This window comes from Sinocyclocheilus grahami, unplaced genomic scaffold, assembly GCF_001515645.1.
Source record: "Sinocyclocheilus grahami isolate Dianchi unplaced genomic scaffold, SAMN03320097.WGS_v1.1 scaffold433.1, whole genome shotgun sequence".
In the NCBI taxonomy this organism is placed as follows: Eukaryota; Metazoa; Chordata; class Actinopteri; order Cypriniformes; family Cyprinidae; genus Sinocyclocheilus; species Sinocyclocheilus grahami.
The window spans coordinates 753,690-765,899 of NW_015505612.1; the positions used below are offsets into that span (position 1 = coordinate 753,690).

General features: G+C 41.6%; 1 long non-coding RNA gene across 1 annotated transcript; it reads left to right on the plus strand.

Moving 5' to 3' along the window:
* Positions 1–306: 306 nt before the first annotated feature.
* Positions 307–11,841, plus strand: LOC107551793 (uncharacterized). Its single transcript, XR_001604810.1, has 3 exons — positions 307–317; positions 6,755–6,760; positions 11,775–11,841. It is a non-coding gene; the product is annotated as an uncharacterized lncRNA (long non-coding RNA).
* Positions 11,842–12,210: the final 369 nt, after the last annotated feature.

Sequence of the window (12,210 nt, forward strand, 5' to 3'; positions counted from 1 at the left end):
ATCCTTATTTCACCATAGAAACAGAAGACGAAGAAGAAAAACACATCATCGTCTCTGTTCCTCCTTCTTCTCCCACTGCTTGTCAGAAGAAAGGACAGAAAGGAGGGGAGCGGCGGCGAATCGGTCAACAGACATGCGATTCCCGCGCTTCCAGCAGCTCGCGCTGCGCAGATAACGCGGGAATGTCAACGGTTTGACAGGCTTCTGACGCATTACTCTCTTTCATCTCCGCCGTTGTCAGCGTGGTTTAAAGCTCTTTTTGTACCTATATCTAAATTTGTGTATTTAGAATGAGAAATCACCGAGCGGAGACGCATGTTTTCATGGGCTCGTGAAGGAGGGAGCGGATGAAAAGCTGTTTTACGGCACAGGCCTCCCTGTGATCTGAGGTTAAAACACACAAGGCTAATTATTGAATTTAAGAGTTTAAACAGTTTGTCATCAAACAATAGTCACATATTTTATTCAGTGCTATTTTCTCCAGTTTGATTGTTAGTCTCCATCAAGGCTACATAATTAATAATATTTGTTGAAAAAAATAGTATATAATTGCATAGTATAGTTCAGTGGTTCACAACCAGGCGGCTAGGACCCAGGGGGCCTCAGTATGCTTTCAAGGGGCCACAAGATGGCTTAAAATAATTAAATGGAAATTGATGAAATCTTAAAAGATCATGAATTTTTTTTTTTTATAACAAATAGGTTCTTTTTTATCTTTTATTTTATTGGTCAAAAATTGCTATTTGTGTGTGTGTGTGTGGGGGGGGGGGGGGGGGTGTCAAGATCTTCTCCGCATTGAGCTTCTATATTTCTCTAATATTTTGAATGCATAATGCAGCAACTGCGCGTCTCGTGGGCTAGACTAGCAAAACATTCAAATGCAACAAGGTCACTTGCTTCATCATCACCACATCTCGTGCTCCACTGATGACGCTCCCTGACGCACATCTAACATTGGATTGTACTATTTTTGCATTCAAATGCAAATTTTTATTTTAAATTCGACTATATATTCATTTTTTTATTCACAATCACAGGCAGTCACAGCACTAATTCCAGCATGTGTTCATGTTTGTGTGTGCTGTCTGCGTCACTCAGAGCACGTGCCTATATCGTGCACTAAATCGAACATTTTTTATATCGTTATCGAAGAAGGTGTACCGTCGATAAATATCAATAAGTTTTATCGCCCAGGCCTAATACAAATTAAAGTAATCATGTTTTATTAACATTTGTATTTATGACAGGTGATAATGAAATTAACTCTCTAACAGATTTCATATTAATATTTAATATGAACCATTTAATCGAAATACTAGTGTTACTAGTAAATCCATATAAATCAAAGTGTAGCCTATATAAGTGGCATATTTCAAACTATTGAATGCAATAATCTGTTAAGCGTATATAAAGTAATGCTGTTGATTAATGTTATTATATAAATTGATGTCATCTGTTTTCTTAATTTTATTATTTTATTTTCAGACCACTATAAACTCTATACTCCACTCCACTATAAATTCATACCTCTTTTCTCATGAAGAAAACAAAAGCAGAAAGATCCGGGAGGAAATTGTGCCCTTGTGTGTTTGTGGATTTTCTTTTTTATGGAAGGCCATTAGCCATCAGTGACTTTAGGTAATCGTTACTCTAATCTTTACACTAAAATGTTTAATCTACACTCTTAAAAATAAAGGTGCTTCAAAAGGTTCTTCAAGCGATGCCATAGAAGAACCATTTTTGGTTCCACAAAGAACCATTCAGTCAAAGGTTCTTTAAAGAACCATCTCTTTCTTACCTTTTTGTAATCTGAAGAACCTTATTTCGCCACAAAGAAGCTTTTGTGAAACAGAAAGGTTCTTCAGATGTTGAAGGTTCTTTATGGAACCATTTAGACAAAAAGGTTCTTCTATGGCATCGTGAAGCACCTTTATTTTTAAGAGTGTATGCTAATAGCAACACTTACTGACAATGTCACAAACAATGCCTTATTTGACTGCTGTGAAAATATTTAAAATGGGCGTTTTCCTTATTGAGCCCTTGAGCCAAATAAACATCATCCAATATCTGTTCAGACCCGGTTCAGACAGAGAAAGCAAGTTTAACCTAGCCTTTACAATACCACTCAATACTACAATTATTCATTCCCTACAATATTTTAGCAATATCAGACCAGAGAGGACATCAAAACATATCTGAGCAATTATTAGAGGTCTGGGTTGCATGAAAAAAGCGCTTGCCATAAGAGCAGCCTTAAGTGTTTGTTAAAGGAGCACCTCAGTATTTTGCTCTCCTTCTTCACTCTTTTTCAAAGGCCATCTTTTACTGACCTCAGTTTTAATCAGTACTTACTGACCCTGTCACCTGGTCACAATCTCCAGTGTATTGGATTTAGCAAGGGTCTATATTAAGATTCAGGCCCTTGGCGAAGGTAGAAGTTTTTTAATTTTCCTGTGACATTAAGACACCACGGCTGTAGGGCACACTCCGGTGCACATGAAACCCTGCAAGAGGAATGGAAAAAGCTGGGTGTCTCTGTGAAGAGAGCAGAACTGCTAGCAGGGGGCTGCAAAAGCACCAGGCTGGCGAGATTCTTTGCAATATTCCATGAAATTTGAAAATGCATGAAAAGAATAATGACACTTAAACCATTTGCGCACAGGCACGCAAACCACACACTCCCATTTATGAATTTCATCTAATATTATCTTAAGAAACACTCAAGCTCTTGTCCTCAATCTCCCTCCAATCATATGAGATCATTGTGCCGTTTTAATTGTCAGTGGGGAGAAATGCATGAGTGGTACTCTTGAATACAAAGTTCATATCTACTAATCATTTAATTATGATCGGAAAATCTAATGAAGCGAAAAGATTAATTAAGTGGCATTTCCTTGATGCTCTGATTGATTTAGAATTACAATGTCTTTCCACAAGAAGCTCAATAATAATTAATAAATTATTTAAATAAATTAAAATCACATTGAACACTGGCAGTTCGATGCATAAGACTCTTTCCTAGTCAAACAGAAATAAGTCACATTCAAAAGTAGTCCCGATTATTTATTTGTGTGTTTACCTATCTAACAAATAGAGTATATTTGTAGCAGTTCTTAGCAACATGATAATAAAGTTAATCAATTTTCATATCTATCTATATATATATACACTGAAAAAAATTGGGGTAGAAACAATTTTCACTCCGAAATTCCTAGTAAATTTCACAAATAATTACAAAGAAACAGCAATTATCACATTGGATTAACTTTCTAACTTATTTTGCTATTTGAATACTATTTATAGTAAAAAGTACTTCAATAATCCTTTTTTATTTACAACTTAGATGTATTTTATGTATGTATTTATAAAATTTTTATGGCGTATATGGATCTAGATCTATCTATTAGCTATTAGCTGTCTAATAACTATTGAAAGAACATCCTATAAAGTGATCACAAAAGTTAGCATGTCTTTGTTGGTTTGTGGTTGAACTGAAAATATAATTAAAACCAACAGTATATTTAACTGGCTTTGAAAATCTCTCTCCCACAGCCCAGGCATCTTTATCTCTCCAGATGGACTTGCACTCCAAGGTGCTTTTTAATCGCAAAAGAATGTTGCATGATGCCTTGAAAACAGCAGCAACATCAGGCTTCGTATCAGCATGATCAGAAGAGAATAAATGGCGCTGTCAATGTCCACATAGAGGAAAATACAAGGTGCTTTTTTTCTGCCAGCGCTGTTCATCTGCATTTTGCAGATGATTTTAGCCAAAGTGACTTACAAATGAGGACCATTGCAAGCAGTTTATCATAGGAGTCAACACCAGCAAACATTAGGCAAGGCATGAGATAAGATGATGGGAAATACTCCAATCATTTATTGCAACTGATTCTTGTGCAGATGATTCAGGATCCTATAGAAATATGCTTTCTTTGTGAGATAAAATCATTATAATCAAACAAACCTTGATAGAGGGACTAAACAAAAGATGTTTATACACTAGCCCTCAACTGGTTCCATGTCTACGAGACACCACAGATGTGTTAACAGATGCATTCATGACCATTTTTTCAGGATGTGTAGAAGGAGGATGTAGATGTGATTAGCATCCTGGTTGAGGAGCCGTGGTAGTGCTTTGGAATGGTCGTCATGGATAGGAGCAGTGGGGTGACAGTGATGTATGGCTCCTGGAGCTGAGCAGTCTTTGCCTGTTGATTACCTTAGCAACCTGAATGTGGAAACTCTGCTGAATCTGTTATGCCCGGTTCAGACTACACGATTTTATCCCGATTTTGCCACGATTTGCTTGACGTATGGTGTCGTGGGGATTCGTAAACGACAATGGGCGTCGGGACGCAAGATTCCACCGTTTCAGCACATGTAGTGTGTCATAGTGGACGACAACCGATTCTGCGTCTGCGATGCTTCACGACATCACGACAGAAAGACTAGCATTTTGAATTTTTTTTCCGTCGTCCACAACGAGTTCTGTCACATTGGTGACGTTGACCAATAGCAGCACAGAAGCTCTTTCATACACAGGTTTCAAACATGGCAAAACGAAAGAGAGATGATGGTGCTGCTAGGTGGAATTATGAGATGGAGGAAAGGTTTGTGGAGCTGTGGCAACAGTACTCCTGCCTGTATGATGTGTCATCGAGGGACTACCACGACAGAACAAAGAAAGAAAAATGCTGGCGAACTATAGTGGAAGCACTTCAGCAATGTTTACACTCTTGTTTTTGGACGTCAATCGCTAGTTCCGCCTTCTCGATGACATCACGCGCATCGTTAAAGATGGCACGCGATGGATGGTCGGGAAGCATCGTGTAGTCTGACATGTTTCTTGTCCATGACATGACAAGATTTTAGGAGTCAAAATAGTGTAATCTGACACAGTGACTATCGTGGCCGACAAAAATATTGTGTAGTCTGAACCCGGCATTAGTTAATGCTTCAGAGTGAAAAATCATATATGTTTTATACATAACTGAATAATGTTTACAGGTGAAACCTGCCAAGAACCTGTCCAGATTGATTTTTATCCCAAAATCAAAAATTATATTTTGCTTAAAAAAGACCAGCAAGACTGTTCTCATTACCATAAGACCAAAAATATTATTTAATATATAAAATATTCAAATGGTAATTATCATATTTATCATGTATTCATTTATTGTATATGCTATTAAAAAACAGTGTGTGTATATATATATATATAAGAATATAAAAATGTAATTTATACTATTAAGAATTCTGGTGGAAATATGCTTAATTGTCATTAAAATAATGTTACAATCCAAAAAAAAAAAAAAAAAAACTTTAAAATTCTAAAAGAAGAAGACCTTGGTGTCTTATAAAGGTTTTTCCAACACCGTTCTGAATAACAAACTCTGCAATGGCATACAAATTATCCAGTATGACACGTGAAATGAGGTTGAGAGATAAACTCAAGCATTTCACCCCTTCAGCCCATCCCTCTTTGGCCGGAATAAAGATGAGCTGAGTCTTCTGTCTCGGCACATTTGCTGTGTAGTATTAAAAGAGAACATCTTTACCACCAAACATTGCCCTGAGCAAGAATATCGACTCTCATCTCCAAGAAGAAATGGATCAAATGAAATATTAGATGGCCACTGGTTTTCTGAAGCCAGCGGGGGTTGAGGTCCCGTATTACAGAGCGGATTGTGGAGCCATGCTGAATTGTGTCTGGGTTGGGGGGATGATGAGGTGCTTTGCCAGGGTAGGCCTCAGGTGCCAAATGTGGAGTTGAGAGAGAGCAGGAGAGTAATTCTCCCCACTGGAGCGAGCTCTCACAGTTTAAACACCCTGGGCACTCGGCCATCTCCGTCTCACATAATAGCATCTACACTGCCATTTCTACTCACATGCACTTCTTCAGCAGTTTAGCGAGCAGGAGAAAGATGGCATGAAAGAGAGGAAAAATATGGACTGAGAAACAGAGTGAAAGAATGACAGATAGAAAGAAAGAAAACGAGAAAGAGGAAGAGAGATAAGACTGAAAGTGGGTCAAGGACTCAGTTCAGCCATAATTACAGAATTCCCAAAACCACAAGCTGGAAGATCAATCCGGCATGGGATTTAGGAACCTATTGTCTCTCTCTCTTCTCTCTCCCCCCTCTCTCCTTGTGAATGAATCTGTTTTTGCAGGATTTTTCAACCCTGCCTTTTGCCATCAAGCCCTTTAATTAAGATTAGGCTAGAGCTCTCACTTCAAACTCCCAGCAGCAGAACTGAATTTTGAGATTAATCACTCTGCAACCTGTTGAGGAAACATTTTACTCCAAAATAAAAAAAAAATTGAAATAAATAAATAAACAAAGTAAATTAAAAAAAATGCACGGGGACATTATTTCAGTGACATTTTTGGGACATTATTTCATGACCGTAATGTGTCTACTGTAGACATTTTATTACATCTATCTATCTATCTATCTATCTATCTATCTATGACAGTTCTTTCTGGTCCTCGAATCTGATTGGCTGAGAGGAAAGCAATGTTCTAGTGATAACAGAGCTCCAACCGTTTCACCGTTTGTATCACTGCGCTTGCGGTATTTCTTACAACGAGTGTCATGGCAGATGCCCAAATACATTATAATTTGAATATTATTTTTGAGTTTTTGGGGTGAGAATGTACTTGCTTAGACTTCAAATATGTGGCTTGTTGACCCTTTCATGAGCAGTGTTGGGCATGTTACTTTAAAAAAGTAATTAGTTACTAGTATAGTAACTAGTTAATATAGTTACTAGTTACTTCTCACAAATAGTAACTAAATTACATCATTATAAAAGTAACTAATTACCAGGGAACATAACTATTGTGTTACTTATTAATTTTTTTTTTCAAATATGTCAAATAACTTGGATGCCCCAAATATTAAATATGTTAAATGAATGAAATGGACACTAAATAGAATAAATTAATGTTATAAAACATTGTACACTAATCTACACTATTTTAATGTTGCTGTGGGACAATGTGAGAGACACCTATCAAATTCAATATATTATTGTAAATAGTATTACTAGTGGAACAATAAAACACAATAGATGGTTTAGAACTTTTCATATTTATTGCACAGACCACAACTGGCCAACAAATAAATCTAAAAATATATATTTTTAAGAAATGTACCAAAAATAAAAAATATATAATAAAAAAATATACATACACTTTTTGTAGTGCAAATTAAAATTATAAAACTGTCACACAACTTCACAACTGGTAGACATACTGTAGCCTACTTGAAGTATTTTCTTCCTCACAAATGTAAACAGTTTAACGAAGTGCTCTCAATATAATACTGAACAATGTACCAAAAGAATTATAATAATAAAAATATACACTCTTTGTAGTGCAAATTAAAAATATGAAACTGATATGTAAACAGCTAATAAAATAAAAATAAAACTCCATGGCCATCTCTGACCATTGGCCATATACAAATCACACAAGTGCTCCTCTCACAGTAGAGGTCAAGCAGAGGGCACTATTGTAATCCCCTCTGCCTCTATTCAAATCACTGTCATTTGCCACATAAATCCAACTTTAGCTCCTGGACATACATACATTCATACATACATACACTCCTTCTTAACACTCATCCATCCATGCTTCCACCATAGCAATCCATCCACCCAACCCAGTCATCTAACCATCCTAGCCATCCATCCATTCTCCCCATTCTCCCCAACTGCATTGCATCTCGCCGCGTAAACATAAAACTCTGTCTGCATTTGTGATCGGAGAAATGACAAACAACAAGTGCTACTCTACACTGCCCAAAACTCGCGTTTGAATCATCAGTGGCAAATCCTTTAAATTAAAACGTACTTACGTGAGTCAGAACTGCCGGCATTGTAGTCAACTCTACCAGGATCAGTAAACAGTCCTCCATAAAATGTGCTGCACACATCTGGATATTTGGGTTAAACTGTTCTGGAACAGTGTGGTAAATACAACTTAACCACTGATTTGTAGTCGTGTCCTCTTTTGGAAGATCAAACAAAGTAGTTTCGCTTTCACAAAGAAAACACAGCGGCCTAGCATGAGCTGAAGCCCCGGCTTAGCGTGCGCTGAGGCCGGGCTAGCGTGAGCCGAAGCCCCGGCTTAGCGTGCGCTGAGGCCGGGATAGAGTGAGCTGAGGCGGCGGAGTCGAGAGCAGCGTGCCCGGCGGGATGCGACAAATGAGCGGCAACCACATGTGATGGACCCCGGGCTGGACTCCTCGCTTTGTCCACGGTGAAAGTTGATGTATTCTCTCAGCGACCAGCACAGATAAGCTCTAGGCATGACGAAGTGGATATCGTCCTCTTTTGGAAGACCAAACAAAGTAGTTTCGCTTTCACAACGAAGCACACAGCATCTTCACGCAAAACTACAGTGAGACAAAAAGTTACGCCTTCTTTCTTTGAAAATTTAAAACGCATCATATGACTCCTTTAAACCAGTGGTTGTATTTCAAAACCAGAAGCTTCTCAAACTTCTGGTCAGAGAACCTATTCCTCTTTGGAGTGATGACAAGTTAGTCTCTCTACTGGGGCACTGGACGAAGTGGCTGCATTATATCTGAGTTTCTTTATCAGTGCACATCCAGCGAGAGAGAGAGAGAGAGAGAGAGAGAGAGTCTATCTCTTGTGCTCTTGATTTGAAATAATCTGTGACTTGACTTTCAGCAGTAGAAGAGGTGTCATCCTCATCCTCAAAGGAAAATAATTAATCCTCTATGGCTGAGTCTCTGCTAAGGTGGCGTGTTGATGTGCTGGTACCTGCTTGCTGGTCTTGGTCTAGGACAATTTTCCGGCACTCTGCCAGCAGACTTGCCTTGGCCTTGTCCTTCCTGTCCTGAATCCGAAGCCAACGTGGTTTGAACTTGGGCAGGGTCACAGCAGCCAAGATCGCATCCTCATATTCCAGCACCTCTGCAAATATTGTTTTGATTGCCAGAAATAATAAGGATGCAAAGAACATATAATACTATTTGTCTATATCCACACACACACACACACACACACACACACACACACACAGAGCAACATACATTATTATCAGTTTAAAATTATATTTGTGTATGACTAGCCTGTACTATTTCTTTACAACAAAACGCTTTGCAGGTCCATCATCTCAAGTCGCAGATCATAACTGTAAAGCCTAGAATATAAAGTTATTAATTTTCCATCCATCCAAATAAATAAAATGCAATTCTTGGGTGACTGGTTAAAGATATTTAAAGAAATTAAAGTTCTTACCATGACAACTGCCTCTGGAAGGTCAACTACAATTTGCAGGCCACTCTTCAATTCCAAGGACTTGAAAATCAATGTCTCCAGTGTGGGTAGGAGTGTACCATGGAAACAGTTGTCTTCTCCCTGAAGATCGTCTAAGTGTAACGTAGGAGGCGTGACGATGGAGTACAGTATGTATAAAACAGGCAGGGTCAAACACCAGAAAACAGTGATATCTAAGCAACTTTTATAGTCCTTCTAATATGAGGCAGCTGTGAACTGGTAATGAGTGTTGATGAGTCTGGGCAAAGGATTGTGAGAAATGGAGTCCTGGGTGAATGGTAAAAGTCAGGGATGGAGTGCCCTCTGGTGGAGCTCATGGGCACTCCAGTGGGTGATCGTGACAGAGCCCCCTCCCTAAGGAGTGGCTTCCAGATGCTCCCTAACAGACCAGAGTCCAGGAGGGAGGTGGAGCGGAGGCGGAACAGGGGGAGGGATGGAGGGCCAGGTCCATGAGGAAGGGGAGGAACAGGGGACTGAGGTAAAGCCGGCGGAGCAGTTAGCCAAGGCAGAGCCGGCAGAGCAGGGTGCCAGAGTGGAGCTGACAGAGCAGGGTGCCAGGGCAGAGCTGGCAAAGCAGGGTGCCAGGGCGGAGCTAAAAAGGGACCACCAGAGTGGAGCTGAAGACCACCAGAGAGGAGTAGGCAGAGCTGAAGACCCCCATGGCCGAGCAGGTGGAGCAGAGGACCACCAGAGCAGGGCAGAAGATCACCACAGTGGAGCAGACGGCATTGAAGACCACCAGGATGGAGCAGGTGGAGCTGAAGAGCACCAGAGCAGAGCAGGAGGGGTGGGCAGATCAGAGGACCACCAGAGCGAATCTGGCATGACTGAAACAAAAGGCACAGAGAGGTTAACAGCGGCCTCTGCGGCCGTAACAAGATGGGTGGACACTTCATTAGTGGCATCCCTGGTCGGTTCAGGACCGGACACAAGTTCATAGACGACCTCCGTGGTCGGTTCAGGACAGGACGCAAGTTCATAGATGGCCTCAGTGGCTAGTTCAGGACAGGATGAGAGTTCAGAATCGACCTCCTTGGTCATGACAGGGTAATCAGAGAGTTCAGCAAAGGCCTCCTTGGTCGGGACAGGACACTGAGTGAGTTCAGAGGCAGTCTTTGTGACCGTATCAGGCAGGGCTGATAGTTCATGACTGGCTTTGAGGACAGAGACGGGTTTGACAGGGGATTCACTGATGGTCTCCATGACCTCATCAGGACAGACAGAGTTCATAGATCTGTCTTGAGAGGAGCTGAAGCAAACACCTGCAGCTTCACCTGGAGGCTCTGCAGTGGGTGCCGCCACCTCTGAAGGTTCTGCAGCAGTGGCAACAGGAGCTTCACAAAACACAGAGACTTCATAGATAGCCCTTACGGCCATAACAGAGAAATCGGGAAACAGGGAAAGTTAAAAAATAGTGTCCGTGGTGGAATCAGAAGTGACTGGGACCACAGAGAGCTCAGGGAAGAATACTGCTGCTGTCTCAGGAGGAGGAGAGGCGGACGTCACCACCATGAGAAGTTCTGCAATGGAAGTTGCCACCTCTGGGGGAGCTGGAGTGGACTCAGGGACCGGAGTTAGCTCAGGAGTGGATTCGGGGACAGGAACAGACTCGGGAATGAATTCGGAGACTAGAGTGGACTCTGGATCAGAATCGTAGGCCGGAGCAGACTCATGAGCTGGGGTGGACTCTGGAGCAGACTTAGAAATGGATTCTGGAACTAGAACCGGCTCTGGAATAAATTCAAGTACTGGAGCAGGCTCTGGGACTGGAGCGGGCTCAGGAGTGGATTCGAGTACTGGAGCAGGCTCTGGGATTGGAGCGGGCTCTGGGACAGAAGCGGACTCTGGGACTAGAGTGGGTGCCACCACCTCGGGAGGTTCTGCAGCAGAGGCTGCCACCTTTTGCGAAACTACAGTGGTGTGTGCTACCCAAACACAGATAATGGCCGTAGCCATAACTGGCAGTACAGAGAGCATATTGTCTATTTCCGAGACTGATGGTGCTGTGCCAGGGGAACTGGAGTGAGTAGCGGTCGGCAGGCTTGAGAGCATTGAAACAGAGTCACTTGAGAACGTTGAAACAGTGTCGCTTGAGAGCACAGAGTCAGCGTGGCTCGGGAGCGTAGAGTTTGTGGTGTAACCCGCAGCTCGTACAGACACCAGCGGTGGATCTTCCATGTTGGATGCCAGTCTCGAATGCCTTGGGACTGACTTTGTCCTACTAAGAGTGGTAGACATGACAGGACGAGACTCTGGAACGGCTGCCCTGACAGGATGAGGCTCTGGAACAGCGGCCATGATGGAACGAAACTCTGGAACAGCTGCCCTGACGTGAACAGGCTCTGGCTTGGCAGGCTTGACGGGACCAGGCTCTGACTTGGCAGGCTTGACGTGAGCAGGCTCTGGCTTGGCAGGCATGACGTGAGCAGACTTTGGCTTGGCCGCCATCTTGCAAAAAGTCTGCTGGATTCATGGCTGGCCTGGATCACTGAATAAAGCCACTGGATCCGGGTGTGGCTGATGATTCTGTAATGTAGGAGGCGTGACGACGGAGTTGAGGATCCAAATGCAAGGCTTTTATTATAGAGCGAAGTAAAATAAAAAAAACAAGACAGGCAAAGTTCAGGGCAGGCAGCAAACAATCAGTTAGGTTCAATGAAACAATCAATCAATAAGCGAACAAAAATTAGGTAAACAGACCAAGATAAAAACACAAAGATGTTTCTGATTTGAAGCGGGCAGAATGCTAGAGCTAACCAGCCGTAACTAATTTTTACCCTTCCAGTCAAATATTGCACTGCAAACATAAACAGCTTTAACTTGTCAATGCTGGCAAATGACCATGGTATCCGCTTTGCGTCGGGTGGTTCACAGCTAGCCGTGCATTATCCCGCT